The sequence below is a fragment of the Hypanus sabinus genome, chromosome X1 (assembly GCF_030144855.1).
Source record: "Hypanus sabinus isolate sHypSab1 chromosome X1, sHypSab1.hap1, whole genome shotgun sequence".
In the NCBI taxonomy this organism is placed as follows: domain Eukaryota; kingdom Metazoa; phylum Chordata; class Chondrichthyes; order Myliobatiformes; family Dasyatidae; genus Hypanus; species Hypanus sabinus.
The window spans coordinates 33,856,774-33,872,558 of NC_082738.1; positions in this window are offsets into that span (position 1 = coordinate 33,856,774).

The window sequence follows — 15,785 nt, forward strand, 5'->3', positions numbered from 1 at the left end:
ACCCAGGTATAGAGATACGGGAACTGTGCACGGTGCTCCCGGTGAGGCTCTGACCAAGGGATAGGGAGACGGGAGCTCTGCATGGTAGTCCCGATGTGGGTCTGACCCAGGGATGGGGAGACGGGAAGTGTGCACGGTGCTCCTGGTGTGGGCCTGACCCAGGGATAGGGAGACTGGGACAGTGCACGATAGTCTTGGTGTGGGTCTGACCCAGGGATAGGGAGATGGGAACTGTGCACGGTTCTCCCGGTGTGTGCCAGACCCAGGCATAGGGAGACGGGAACTGTGCGCGGTGATCCTGTGTTGAATTGACACAGGAATAGGAAGATATAATCTTTGCACGGTCCTCCCGGTGCGGGTTTGGCCCACGGATAGGGAGATGGGATCAGTGTACGGTGATCCCGGTGTGTGTCTGACCCAGGGATTGGGATATGGGAACTGTGTACGGTGCTCCCGGTGTGTGTCTGACGCAGGGATAGGGAGACGGGAACTGTGCACAGCGCTCCCGGCGTGGGTCTGACCCAGGGATAGGGAGACGGGAACGGTGCACGATGCTCCTGGTGTCGGCCTGCCCAGGGATAGGGAGACGGGAACTGTGCACGGTGCTCCCTGTGTGGGTCTGACCCAGGGATAGGGAGACAAGAACTGTGCACGGCGCTCCTGGTGTGGGTCTGACCCAGGGATAGGGAGACGTGAACTGTGTACGGTGCTCCCGGTGTGGGTCTGACCCAGGGACAGGGAGACGGGAACTGTGTACGGTGCTCCCGGTGTGGGTCTGACCCAGGGAAAGGGAGACGCGAACTGTGCACGGCGCTCCCGGTGTGGGTCTGACCAAGGGATAGGGAGACGGGAACTGTGCACGATAGTCCCGGTGTGTGTCTGACCCAGGGATAGGGTGACGGGAACTGTGCACGGTGCTCCCTGTGTGGGTCTGACCCAGGGATAAGGAGACGGGAACTGTGCACGATAGTCCCGGTGTGGGTCTGACCCAGGGATATGGAGACGGGACCTGTGTACGGCGCTCCCGGTGTGGGTCTGACCCAGGGAAAGGGAGACGGGAACTGTGCACGATAGTCCCGGTGTGGGTCTGACCCAGGGATATGGAGACGGGAACTGTGCACGGTGCTCCCGGTGTGGGTCTGACCCAGGGATAGGGAGATGGGAACTGAGCACGGTGCTGCCGTTGTGGGTCTGACACAGGGATAGGGAGACGGGAACTGCGCACGGTGCTCCCGGTGAGGGTCTGACCAAGGGATATGGAGACGGGAACTGTGCACGATAGTCCCGGTGTGGGTCTGAAGCAGGGATACGGAGACGGGAACTGTGCACGGTGCGCCAGGTGTGGGTGTCACTCAGGAACAGGGAGACTGGAACTGCGCGCGCTGATCCTGTGTGGAATTGGCCCAGGGATCGGAAGATATGAACTTTGCACGGTCCTCCCGGTGTGTGTTTGGCCCAGGGATAGGGAGATCGGAACAGTGTACGGTGCTCCCAGTGTGGGTCTGACACAGGGATTGGGAGACACAAACTGGGCACGGTGCTCCTATTTTGGGTCGACCCAGGGGTAGAGATACGGGAACTGTGCATGGTGCTCCACGTCTGGGTGTTACCCAAGAACAGGGAGACTGGAACTGTGCACGGTGATCCTATGTAGATCTGACCCAGGGATAGACAGATTCGATCTGTGCACGGTGCTCCCGTTGTGGGACAGGATGGGAACTGTGCATGGTGTTCCAAGTGTGGGTGTCACCCAGGAACACGGAGACTGGAACTGTGCGCGGTGATCCTGTGTGGAATAGTCCCAGGTTTAGTGTTAGGAATAGGAAGATATAAACTTTGCACGGTCCTCCCAGTGCGGGTTTGGCCCAGGGATGGGGAGATGGGAACAGTGTACGCTGCTCCCAGTGTGGGTCTGATGCAGGGATAAGGAGATGGGAACTTCTCACGGTGTACCCAGTCTGGGTCCGACACAGGGATAGGGAGACACAAACTGTGCACGGTGCTCCTATTTTGGGTCGACCCAGGGATAGAGATACGGGAACTGTGCACGGTGCTCCCGGTGAGGGTCTGACCCAGGGATAGGGAGACGGGAGCTCTGTATGGTAGTCCCGATGTGGGTCTGACGCAGTGACAGGGAGTGTGTAACTGTGCACGGTGATGCTGTGTGGGTATGACCCTGGGATACGGAGACGGGAAATGTGCACGGTGATCCTGGTGTGGGACTGCCCACTGATAGAGAAACAGGAACTGTGCACTCTGCTTCTGGTGTGGGTCTCAACCAGGGATAGGGAGACGGGAACTGTGCACGGTGCTCCCATTGTGTCTGTCATGTTGGGATAGGGAGATGGGAACTGTGCATGGTACTCCTGGTGTGGGCCTGACCCAGGGATTGGGATATGGGAACTGTGCACGGTGATCCCAGTGTGGGTCTGACCCAGGGATAGGGAGACGGGAACTGTGCACGATAGTCTCGGTGTGTGTCTGACCCAGGGATTGGGAGACGGGAACTGTGCACGGTGCTCCCGGTGTGGGTCTGACCCAGGGAAAGGGAGACGGGAACTGTGCACGGCGCTCCCGGTGTGGGTCTGACCCAGGGATAGGGAGACGGGAACTGTGCACGGTGTTCCCGGTGTGGGTCTGATCCAGGGAAAGGGAGACGGGAACTGTGCACGGCGCTCCCGGTGTGGGTCTGACCCAGGGATAGGGAGACGGGAACTGTGCACGATAGTCCCGGTGTGGGTCTGACCCAGGGATATGGAGACGGGAACTGTGCACGGCGCTCCCGGTGTGGGTCTGACCCAGGGAAAGGGAGACGGGATCTGTGCACGGTGTTCCCGGTGTGGGTCTGACCCAGGGATATGGAGACGGGAACTGTGCGCGATGTTCCCGGTGTGGGAATGACCCAGGGATAGGGAGATGGGAACTGTGTCCGGTGCTCCCGGTGTGGGTCTGACCCAGGGATAGGGAGATGGGAACTGTGCGCGATGTTCCCGGTGTGGGTCTGACCCAGGGAAAGGGAGATGTGAACTGTGTACGGTGCTCCCGGTGTGTGTCTGACCCAGGGATTGGGATATGGGAACTGTGCACGGTGCTCCCGGTGAGGGTCTGACCCACGGATAGGGAGACGGGAACTGTGCATGGCAGTCCCGATGTGGGTCTGACGCAGGGATAGGGAGTCTGTAACTGTGCACGGTGATCCTGTCTGGAATTGACCCAGGGATAGGAAGATATAAACTTTGCACTGTCCTCCCGGTGTGGGTCTGGCCCAGGGATAGCGAGATGGAAGCAGTGTACGGTGATCCTGGTGTAGGTCTGACCCAGGGATAGGGAGACGGGAGCTGTGCACAGTAGTCCCGAAGTGGGACTGAAGCAGGGATACTGAGACAGGAACTGTGCACGGTGCTCCCTGAGTGGGTCTGACCCAGGTATAGGGAGTCTATGACAGTGCACGATAGTCCTGGTGTGGGTCTGACACAGGGATACGGAGACGGGAACTGTGCACGGTGCTGCAAGTCTGGGTGACACCCAAGAACAGGGAGACTGGAACTGTGCACGGTGATCCTATGTGGATCTGACCCAGAGATACGGACACGGGAACTGTGAGCGGTGATCCTGTGTGGAATTGACACAGGAATAGGAAGATTTAAACTTTGCACGGTCCACCCGGTGCGGGTTTGGCCCAGTGATGGGGAGATGGGAACTGTGTACGGTTCTCCCAGTGTGGGTCTGATGCAGGGATAGGGAGATGGGAACTGCTCACGGTGCTCCCGGTCTGGGTCTGACCCAGGGATATGGAGACGGGAACAGTGTACGGTGATCCCAGTGTGGGTCTGATGCAGGGATAGGGAGATGGGAACTGCGCACGGTGCTCCCGGTCTGGGTCTGACCCAGGGATAGGGAGACGGGAACAGCGTACGGTGATCCCAGTGTGGGTCTGATGCAGGGATAGTGAGATGGGAACTGCTCCCGGTGCTCCCGGTGTGGGTCTGACCAAGGGATAGGGAGACGGGAACTGTGCACAGTGCTCCCGGTGTGGGTCTGACCCAGGTATAGGGAGACTGGGACAGTGCACGATAGTCCTGGTGTGGGTCTGACACAGGGATACGGAGACGGGAACTGTGCACGGTGCTCCAAGTCTGGGTGACACCCAAGAACAGGGAGACTGGAACTGTGCACGGTGATCCTATTTGGATCTGACCCAAAGATACGGACACGGGAACTGTGCGCGGTGATCCTGTGTGGAATTGACACAGGAATAGGAAGATATAAACTTTGCACGGTCCTCCCGGTGCGGGTTTGGCCCAGGGATAGGGATATGGGAACAGTGTACGGTGATCCCGGTGTGTGTCTGACCCAGGGATTGGGATATGGGAACTGTGTACGGTGCTCCCGGTGTGTGTCTGACCCAGGGATTGGGATATGGGAACTGTGCACGGTGCTCCCGGTGTGGGTCTGACCCAGGGAAAGGGAGACGGGAACTGTGCACGGCGCTCCCGGTGTGGGTCTGACCCAGGGATAGGGAGACGGGAACTGTGCACGGTGTTCCCGGTGTGGGTCTGATCCAGGGAAAGGGAGACGGGAACTGTGCACGGCGCTCCCGGTGTGGGTCTGACCCAGGGATAGGGAGACGGGAACTGTGCACGGTGCTCCCGGTGTGGGTCTGACCCAGGGATATGGAGACGGGAACTGTGCACGATAGTCCCGGTGCGGGTCTGACCCAGGGATATGGAGACGGGAACTGTCCACGGCGCTCCCGGTGTGGGTCTGACCCAGGGAAAGGGAGACTGGATCTGTGCACGGTGTTCCCGGTGTGGGTCTGACCCAGGGATAGGGAGACGGGAACTGTGCACGATGCTCCCGGTGTGGGTCTGACCCAGCGAAAGGGAGACGGGAACTGTGTACGGTGCTTCCGGTGTGTGTCTAACCCAGGGATTGGGATATGGGAACTGTGCACGGTGATCCCAGTGTGGGTCTGACCCATGGATAGGGAGACGGGAACTGTGCACGGCGCTCCCGGTGTGTGTCTGACCCAGGGAAAGGGAGACGGGAACTGTGCACGATGCTCCCGGAGCGGGTCTGACCCAGGGATAGGGAGACGGGAACTGTGCACAGCGCTCCCGGTGTGGGTCTGACCCAGAGATAGAGATACGGGAACTGTGCACGGTGCTCCCGGTGAGGGTCTGACCAAGGGATAGGGAGACGGGAACTGTGCACGATAGTCCCGGTGTGGGTCTGACGCAGGGATACGGAGACGGGAACTGTGCACGGTGATCCCGGTGTGTGTCTGACCCAGGTATTGGGATATGGGAACTGTGTACGGTGCTCCCGGTGTGTGTCTGACCCAGGGAAAGGGAGACGGGAACTGTGCATGATGCTTCCGGTGTGGGTCTGACCCAGGGATAGGGAGACGGGAACTGTGCACGGCGCTCCCGGTGTGGGTCTGACCCAGGGATAGGGAGATGTGAACTGTGCACGGCGCTCCCTGTGTTGGTATGACCCAGGTATAGGGAGACAGGAACTGTGCACGGTGATCCCGGTGTGTGTCTGACCCAGGGATTGGGATATGGGAACTGTGTACGGTGCTCCCGGTGTGTGTCTGACCCAGGGATAGGGAGACGGGAACTGTGCACAGCGCTCCCGGTGTGGGTCTGACCCAGGGATTGGGATATGGGAACTGTGCACGGTGCTCCCGGTGTGCGTTTGACCCAGGGATAGGGAGACGGGAACTGTGCACGGTGCTCCCGGTGTGGGTCTGACCCAGGGATAGGGAGATGGGAACTGAGCACGGTGCTGCCGTTGTGGGTCTGACACAGGGATAGGGAGACGGGAACTGCGCACGGTGCTCCCGGTGAGGGTCTGACCCAGTGATAGGGAGACGGGAACTGTGCACGATAGTCCCGGTGTGGGTCTGACGCAGGGATACGGAGACGGGAACTGTGCACGGTGCGCCAGGTGTGGGTGTCACTCAGGAACAGGGAGACTGGAACTGCGCGCGCTGATCCTGTGTGGAATTGACCCAGGAATAGGAAGATATGAACTTTGCACGGTCCTCCCGGTGTGTGTTTGGCCCAGGGATAGGGAGATCGGAACAGTGTACGGTGCTCCCAGTGTGGGTCTGACACAGGGATTGGGAGACACAAACTGGGCACGGTGCTCCTATTTTGGGTCGACCCAGGGGTAGAGATACGGGAACTGTGCATGGTGCTCCACGTCTGGGTGTTACCCAAGAACAGGGAGACTGGAACTGTGCACGGTGATCCTATGTAGATCTGACCCAGGGATAGACAGATTCGATCTGTGCACGGTGCTCCCGTTGTGGGACAGGATGGGAACTGTGCATGGTGTTCCAAGTGTGGGTGTCACCCAGGAACACGGAGACTGGAACTGTGCGCGGTGATCCTGTGTGGAATAGTCCCAGGTTTAGTGTTAGGAATAGGAAGATATAAACTTTGCACGGTCCTCCCAGTGCGGGTTTGGCCCAGGGATGGGGAGATGGGAACAGTGTACGCTGCTCCCAGTGTGGGTCTGATGCAGGGATAAAGAGATGGGAACTTCTCACGGTGTACCCAGTCTGGGTCCGACACAGGGATAGGGAGACACAAACTGTGCACGGTGCTCCTATTTTGGGTCGACCCAGGGATAGAGATACGGGAACTGTGCACGGTGCTCCCGGTGAGGGTCTGACCCAGGGATAGGGAGACGGGAGCTCTGTATGGTAGTCCCGATGTGGGTCTGACGCAGTGATAGGGAGTGTGTAACTGTGCACGGTGATGCTGTGTGGGTATGACCCTGGGATACGGAGACGGGAAATGTGCACGGTGATCCTGGTGTGGGACTGCCCACTGATAGAGAAACAGGAACTGTGCACTCTGCTTCTGGTGTGGGTCTCAACCAGGGATAGGGAGACGGGAACTGTGCACGGTGCTCCCATTGTGTCTGTCATGTTGGGATAGGGAGATGGGAACTGTGCATGGTACTCCTGGTGTGGGCCTGACCCAGGGATTGGGATATGGGAACTGTGCACGGTGATCCCAGTGTGGGTCTGACCCAGGGATAGGGAGACGGGAACTGTGCACGATAGTCTCGGTGTGTGTCTGACCCAGGGATTGGGAGACGGGAACTGTGCACGGTGCTCCCGGTGTGGGTCTGACCCAGGGAAAGGGAGACGGGAACTGTGCACGGCGCTCCCGGTGTGGGTCTGACCCAGGGATAGGGAGACGGGAACTGTGCACGGTGTTCCCGGTGTGGGTCTGATCCAGGGAAAGGGAGACGGGAACTGTGCACGGCGCTCCCGGTGTGGGTCTGACCCAGGGATAGGGAGACAGGAACTGTGTACGGTGATCCCGGTGTGGGTCTGACCCAGGGTAAGGGAGACAGGAACTGTGCACGGGGATCCCGGTGTGTGTCTGACCCAGGGATTGGGATATGGGAACTGTGCACGGCGCTCCCGGTGTGGGTCTGACCCAGGGATAGGGAGACAGGAACTGTGTACGGTGATCCCGGTGTGGGTCTGACCCAGGGTAAGGGAGACGGGAACTGTGCACGGTGCTCCTGGTGTGGGACTGACACAGGTATATGCAGACAGGAACTGTGCACGGTGATCCCGGTGTGTGTCTGACCCAGGGATTGGGATATGGGAACTGTGCACGGCGCTCCCGGTGTGGGTCTGACACAGGGATAGGGAGACGGGAACTGCGCACGGTGCTCCCGGTGAGGGTCTGACCAAGCGATAGGGAGACGGGAACTGTGCACGATAGTCCCGGTGTGGGTCTGACGCAGGGATACGGAGACGGGAACTGTGCACGGTGCTCCCAGTGTGGGTCTGACCCAGGGATAAGGAGACGGGAACTGTGCACGGTGCGCCAGGTGTGGGTGTCACTCAGGAACAGCGAGACTGGAACTGTGCGCGCAGATCCTGTGTGGAATTGACCCAGGAATAGGAAGATATGAACTTTGCACGGTCCTCCCGGTGTGTGTTTGGCCCAGGGATAGGGAGATCGGAACAGTGTACGGTGCTCCCAGTGTGGGTCTGACACAGGGATTGGGAGACACAAACTGGGCACGGTGCTCCTATTTTGGGTCGACCCAGGGGTAGAGATACGGGAACTGTGCATGGTGCTCCACGTCTGGGTGTTACCCAAGAACAGGGAGACTGGAACTGTGCACGGTGATCCTATGTAGATCTGACCCAGGGATAGACAGATTCGATCTGTGCACGGTGCTCCCGTTGTGGGACAGGATGGGAACTGTGCATGGTGTTCCAAGTGTGGGTGTCACCCAGGAACACGGAGACTGGAACTGTGCGCGGTGATCCTGTGTGGAATAGTCCCAGGTTTAGGGTTAGGAATAGGAAGATATAAACTTTGCACGGTCCTCCCAGTGCGGGTTTGGCCCAGGGATGGGGAGATGGGAACAGTGTACGCTGCTCCCAGTCTGGGTCCGACACAGGGATAGGGAGACACAAACTGTGCACGGTGCTCCTATTTTGGGTCGACCCAGGGATAGAGATACGGGAACTGTGCACGGTGCTCCCGGTGAGTGTCTGACCCAGGGATAGGGAGACGGGAGCTCTGTATGGTAGTCCCGATGTGGGTCTGACCCAGGGATTGGGATATGGGAACTGTGTACGGTGCTCCCGGTGTGTGTCTGACACAGGGATAGGGAGACGGGAACTGTGCACAGCGCTCCCGGTGTGGGTCTGACCCAGGGATAGGGAGATGTGAACTGTGCACGGCGCTCCCTGTGTTGGTATGACCCAGGTATAGGGAGACAGGAACTGTGCACGGTGATCCCGGTGTGTGTCTGACCCAGGGATTGGGATATGGGAACTGTGTACGGTGCTCCCGGTGTGTGTCTGACCCAGGGATAGGGAGACGGGAACTGTGCACAGCGCTCCCGGTGTGGGTCTGACCCAGGGATAGGGAGACGGGAACTGTGCACGATGATCCCAGTGTGGGTCTGACCCAGGGATAGGGTAACGGGAACTGTGCACGGTGCTCCCGGTGTGGGTCTGACCCAGGGATAAGGAGACGGGAACTGTGCACGATAGTCCCGGTGTGGGTCTGACCCAGGGATATGGAGACGGGAACTGTGCACGGCGCTCCCGGTGTGGGTCTGACCCAGGGAAAGGGAGACGGGATCTGTGCACGGTGTTCCCGGTGTGGGTCTGACCCAGGGATAGGGAGACGGGAACTGTGCGCGATGTTCCCGGTGTGGGAATGACCCAGGGATAGGGAGATGGGAACTGTGTCCGGTGCTCCCGGTGTGGGTCTGACCCAGGGATAGGGAGATGGGAACTGTGCGCGATGTTCCCGGTGTGGGTCTGACCCAGGGAAAGGGAGATGTGAACTGTGTACGGTGCTCCCGGTGTGTGTCTGACCCAGGGATTGGGATATGGGAACTGTGCACGGTGCTCCCGGTGAGGGTCTGACCCACGGATAGGGAGACGGGAACTGTGCATGGCAGTCCCGATGTGGGTCTGACGCAGGGATAGGGAGTCTGTAACTGTGCACGGTGATCCTGTCTGGAATTGACCCAGGGATAGGAAGATATAAACTTTGCACGGTCCTCCCAGTGCGGGTTTGGCCCAGGGATGGGGAGATGGGAACAGTGTACGCTGCTCCCAGTGTGGGTCTGATGCAGGGATAAGGAGATGGGAACTTCTCACGGTGTACCCAGTCTGGGTCCGACACAGGGATAGGGAGACACAAACTGTGCACGGTGCTCCTATTTTGGGTCGACCCAGGGAGAGAGATACGGGAACTGTGCATGGTGATCCTGTTCTGGGTCTGCCCCAGGGACATGGAGACGGGAACTGTGCACGGCGCTCCCGGTGTGGGTCTGACCCAGGGATAGGGAGACGGGAACTGTGCACGGTGCTCCCGGTGTGTGTCTGACCCAGGGATAGGGAGACGGGAACTGTGCACGATAGTCTCGGTGTGTGTCTGACCCAGGGATAGGGAGACGGGAACTGTGCACGGTGCTCCCGGTGTGGGTCTGACCCAGGGATAGGGAGACGGGAACTGTGCACGATAGTCCCGGTGTGGGTCTGACGCAGGGATACGGAGACGGGAACTGTGCACGGTGCGCCAGGTGTGGGTGTCACTCAGGAACAGCGAGACTGGAACTGTGCGCGCAGATCCTGTGTGGAATTGACCCAGGAATAGGAAGATATGAACTTTGCACGATCCTCCCGGTGTGTGTTTGGCCCAGGGATAGGGAGATCGGAACAGTGTACGGTGCTCCCAGTGTGGGTCTGACACAGGGATTGGGAGACACAAACTGGGCACGGTGCTCCTATTTTGGGTCGACCCAGGGGTAGAGATACGGGAACTGTGCATGGTGCTCCACGTCTGGGTGTTACCCAAGAACAGGGAGACTGGAACTGTGCACGGTGATCCTATGTAGATCTGACCCAGGGATAGACAGATTCGATCTGTGCACGGTGCTCCCGTTGTGGGACAGGATGGGAACTGCGCATGGTGTTCCAAGTGTGGGTGTCACCCAGGAACACGGAGACTGGAACTGTGCGCGGTGATCCTGTGTGGAATAGTCCCAGGTTTAGGGTTAGGAATAGGAAGATATAAACTTTGCACGGTCCTCCCAGTGCGGGTTTGGCCCAGGGATGGGGAGATGGGAACAGTGTACGCTGCTCCCAGTCTGGGTCCGACACAGGGATAGGGAGACACAAACTGTGCACGGTGCTCCTATTTTGGGTCGACCCAGGGATAGAGATACGGGAACTGTGCACGGTGCTCCCGGTGAGTGTCTGACCCAGGGATAGGGAGACGGGAGCTCTGTATGGTAGTCCCGATGTGGGTCTGACGCAGTGATAGGGAGTGTGTAACTGTGCACAGTGATGCTGTGTGGGTATGACCCTGGGATACGGAGACGGGAAATGTGCACGGTGATCCTGATGTGGGACTGCCCACTGATAGAGAAACAGGAACTGTGCACTCTGCTTCTGGTGTGGGTCTCAACCAGGGATAGGGAGACGGGAACTGTGCACGGTGCTCCCATTGTGTCTGTCATGTTGGGATAGGGAGATGGGAACTGTGCATGGTACTCCTGGTGTGGGTCTGATCCAGGGAAAGGGAGACGGGAACTGTGCACGGCGCTCCCGGTGTGTGTCTGACCCAGGGATAGGGAGACGGGAACTGTGCACGGTGCTCCCGGTGTGGGTCTGACCCAGGGAAAGGGAGACGGGAACTGTGCACGGCGCTCCCGGTATGGGTCTGACCCAGGGATAGGGAGACGGGAACTGTGCACGGTGTTCCCGGTGTGGGTCTGATCCAGGGAAAGGGAGACGGGAACTGTGCACGGCGCTCCCGGTGTGGGTCTGACCCAGGGATAGGGAGTCGGGAACTGTGCACAGTGCTCCTGTTCTGGGTCTGACCCAGAGATAGGGAGACAGGAACTGTGTACGGTGATCCCGGTGTGGGTCTGACCCAGGGTAAGGGAGACGGGAACTGTGCACGGTGCTCCCGGTGTTGGACTGACCCAGGTATAGGGAGACAGGAACTGTGCACGGTGCTCCCGGTGTGGGTCTGACCCAGGGTAAGGGAGACGGGAACTGTGCACGGTGCTCCTGGTGTGGGACTGACCCAGGTATAGGGAGACAGGAACTGTGCACGGTGATCCCGGTGTGTGTCTGACCCAGGGATTGGGATATGGGAACTGTGCACGGTGCTCCCGGTGTGGGTCTGACCCAGGGATAGGGAGTCGGGAACTGTGCACGGCGCTCCCGGTGTGGGACTGACCCAGGGATAGGGAGACGGGAACTGTGCACGGTGCTCCCGGTGAGGGTCTGACCAAGGGATAGGGAGACGGGAACTGTGCACGATAGTCCCGGTGTGGGTCTGACGCAGGGATACGGAGACGGGAACTGTGCACGGTGCGCCAGGTGTGGGTGTCACTCAGGAACAGCGAGACTGGAACTGTGCGCGCTGATCCTGTGTGGAATTGACCCAGGAATAGGAAGATATGAACTTTGCACGGTCCTCCCGGTGTGTGTTTGGCCCAGGGATAGGGAGATCGGAACAGTGTACGGTGCTCCCAGTGTGGGTCTGACACAGGGATTGGGAGACACAAACTGGGCACGGTGCTCCTATTTTGGGTCGACCCAGGGGTAGAGATACGGGAACTGTGCATGGTGCTCCACGTCTGGGTGTTACCCAAGAACAGGGAGACTGGAACTGTGCACGGTGATCCTATGTAGATCTGACCCAGGGATAGACAGATTCGATCTGTGCACGGTGCTCCCGTTGTGGGACAGGATGGGAACTGTGCATGGTGTTCCAAGTGTGGGTGTCACCCAGGAACACGGAGACTGGAACTGTGCGCGGTGATCCTGTGTGGAATAGTCCCAGGTTTAGGGTTAGGAATAGGAAGATATAAACTTTGCACGGTCCTCCCAGTGCGGGTTTGGCCCAGGGATGGGGAGATGGGAACAGTGTACGCTGCTCCCAGTGTGGGTCTGATGCAGGGATAAGGAGATGGGAACTTCTCACGGTGTACCCAGTCTGGGTCCGACACAGGGATAGGGAGACACAAACTGTGCACGGTGCTCCTATTTTGGGTCGACCCAGGGAGAGAGATACGGGAACTGTGCACGGTGCTCCCGGTGAGGCTCTGACCCAGGGATAGGGAGACGGGAGCTCTGTATGGTAGTCCCGATGTGGGTCTGACGCAGTGATAGGGAGTGTGTAACTGTGCACGGTGATGCTGTGTGGGTATGACCCTGGGATACGGAGACGGGAAATGTGCACGGTGATCCTGGTGTGGGACTGCCCACTGATAGAGAAACAGGAACTGTGCACTCTGCTTCTGGTGTGGGTCTCAACCAGGGATAGGGAGACGGGAACTGTGCACGGTGCTCCCATTGTGTCTGTCATGTTGGGATCGGGAGATGGGAACTGTGCATGGTACTCCTGGTGTGGGCCTGACCCAGGGATTGGGATATGGGAACTGTGCACGGTGATCCCAGTGTGGGTCTGACCCAGGGATAGGGAGACGGGAACTGTGCACGATAGTCTCGGTGTGTGTCTGACCCAGGGATAGGGAGACGGGAACTGTGCACGGTGCTCCCGGTGTGGGACTGACCCAGGTATAGGGAGACAGGAACTGTGCACGGTGATCCCGGTGTGTGTCTGACCCAGGGATTGGGATATGGGAACTGTGCACAGTGCTCCTGTTCTGGGTCTGACCCAGAGATAGGGAGACAGGAACTGTGTACTGTGATCCCGGTGTGGGTCTGACCCAGGGTAAGGGAGACGGGAACTGTGCACGGTGCTGCCGGTGTGGGACTGACCCAGGTATAGGGAGACAGGAACTGTGCACGGTGCTCCCGGTGTGGGTCTGACCCAGGGTAAGGGAGACGGGAACTGTGCACGGTGCTCCTGGTGTGGGACTGACCCAGGTATAGGGAGACGGGAACTGTGCACGGTGCTCCTGGTGTGGGACTGACCCAGGTATAGGGAGACAGGAACTGTGCACGGTGATCCCGGTGTGTGTCTGACCCAGGGATAGGGAGACGGGAACTGTGCACGGTGCTCCTGGTGTGGGACTGACCCAGGTATAGGGAGACAGGAACTGTGCACGGTGATCCCGGTGTGTGTCTGACCCAGGGATTGGGATATTGGAACTGTGCACGGTGCTCCCGGTGTGGGTCTGACCCAGGGAAAGGGAGACGGGAACTGTGCACGATAGTCCTGGTGTGTGTCTGACGCAGGGATACGGAGACGGGAAATGTGCACGGTGCTCCCGGTCTGGATCTGACCCAGGGAAAGGGTGATGGGAACTGTGTACGGTGCTCCTGGTGTGGGACTGACCCAGGTATAGGGAGACAGGAAGTGTGCACGGTGATCCCGGTGTGTGGCTGACCCAGGGATTGGGATATGGGAGCTGTGCACGGTGCTCCCGGTGTGTGTCTGACCAACGGAAACGGAGACGGGAACTGTGCACGGTGATCCTGTTCTGGGTCTGCCCCAGGGACATGGAGACGGGAACTGTGCACGGCGCTCCCGGTGTGGGTCTGACCCAGGGATAGGGAGACGGGAACTGTGCACGGTGCTCCCGGTGTGTGTCTGACCCAGGGATTGGGATATGGGAACTGTGTACGGTGCTCCTGGTGTGTGTCTGACCCAGAGATAGGGAGACGGGAACTGTGCACGGTGCTCCCGGTGTGGGTCTGACCCAGAGATAGGGAGACGGGAACTGTGTACGGTGCTCCCGGAGTGGGTCTGACCCAGGGATAGGGAGACAGGAACTGTGTACGGTGCTCCTGGTGTGTGTCTGACCCACGGAAAGGATTAAACTGGGGTATTGCTGGGAGGCGGAGCCCTGAAAGTCTGGAAGGGCCAATTGCACGCTTTATTTCAATAAATAAATAAATGCAGGTTTTGTGGAAAAGAATGTTATAGGTCCATATCACGCAATATTAATTGGCCTGGCAGAGCGAGCAGTGCAAATGGTGAAACAAGACCTTTCAAAGCAAACACAGGGGGAACCTGATAAAATTCTTTTCGATTATCAGGTTATCCCAGGTGCCTCGCCCACCGAATTAAGCGCACTTCACAAACCGGATTAGATCGCCTGCAGCCAGCCATCCAGGAGCGAATTTGCGACTAGCAGGAGGCCATGAAGCAAAGGTTGTGAATGTTTGGTGCCAATCACACACACGCAGTTTACACACGCGTGTCCCAGAGAGAAAGAAGCCGCCTGGCATTATCGCGGTCGAGTAGCAGAACTTGAGCTGACAAACGGGCGAGTTGTTCGGCGACACTTGGATCACATTTGCCAGTGGTCTCAGGGAAGCTGCTGCAGCGCCCTCTGCTGGGGAAGCCGGCGTCCCTGCACATGAACCAAGAGATTCACCAGGAAAACGTGGAGAGCAGCGCCGCCCAGTGGCGGCCCACAGGGGTGCACAGGCCTGTTTATCAGTACCCAGCAGGATGGACATTTCCTGTTTTATTCTCAGTTTACTTCAGTTATTTCCTTCCTCTGTGGTTCCCATCTACAGGGGGAGGGATCAACCGCATCGTATCGATTACTTTTTCAGTTCTATTTTGTTATTGTTGCCTTCTATTGGCTTTTAAACGCTTCCCAATCTTCTAACTTCACACTGATTTTTGCCTCTCTTTGGCTTTTATGTTGGCTTTGACTTCTCTTGTTAGCCACGGTTGTGTCAACTTTCCTTTGGAATACTTCTTCCTCTTTGGGACGGATATATCCTGTGCTCTCCGAATTGCTTCCAGAAACTCCAGCTGTTACTGCTCTGCCGTAACCAGTGTTTTTTTTCCCAATCAATTCTGACCAACTCCTGTCTCATGCCTCTGTAATTCCCTTTCCCCCACTGTAACACTGATATATCTACTTCAGCTTCTCCCTCTCAAATTGCAGGATGAATTTGATCATATTATGATTATTTGCCCTAAGGTTCTTTTACCTTAAGCTCTCTGGTCAATTCTGGTTCATTACACAACACCCAATCCAGAGTAGCTGATCCTCCAGTGGGCTCAACACGAGCTGCTCCAAAAAGCCGTCTCATAGGCTCTCTAGTTACCCCCCCCCCCCACCTTGAGATCCAGCTCCGACCTGATTTCCCGAATCTACCCACAGATTGAGACCCTATGACTATTGTAGCGTTGCCCTTTTGGAATGCATTTTCTATCTCCCATTGTAATTTGCTGGCCACATCCTTACTACAGTTTGGGGGTCTGTATACAACTCCCATCAGAGTCGTTTTACCCTTGCAATTCCTTAGCTCTATCCGCAATGATTCCACA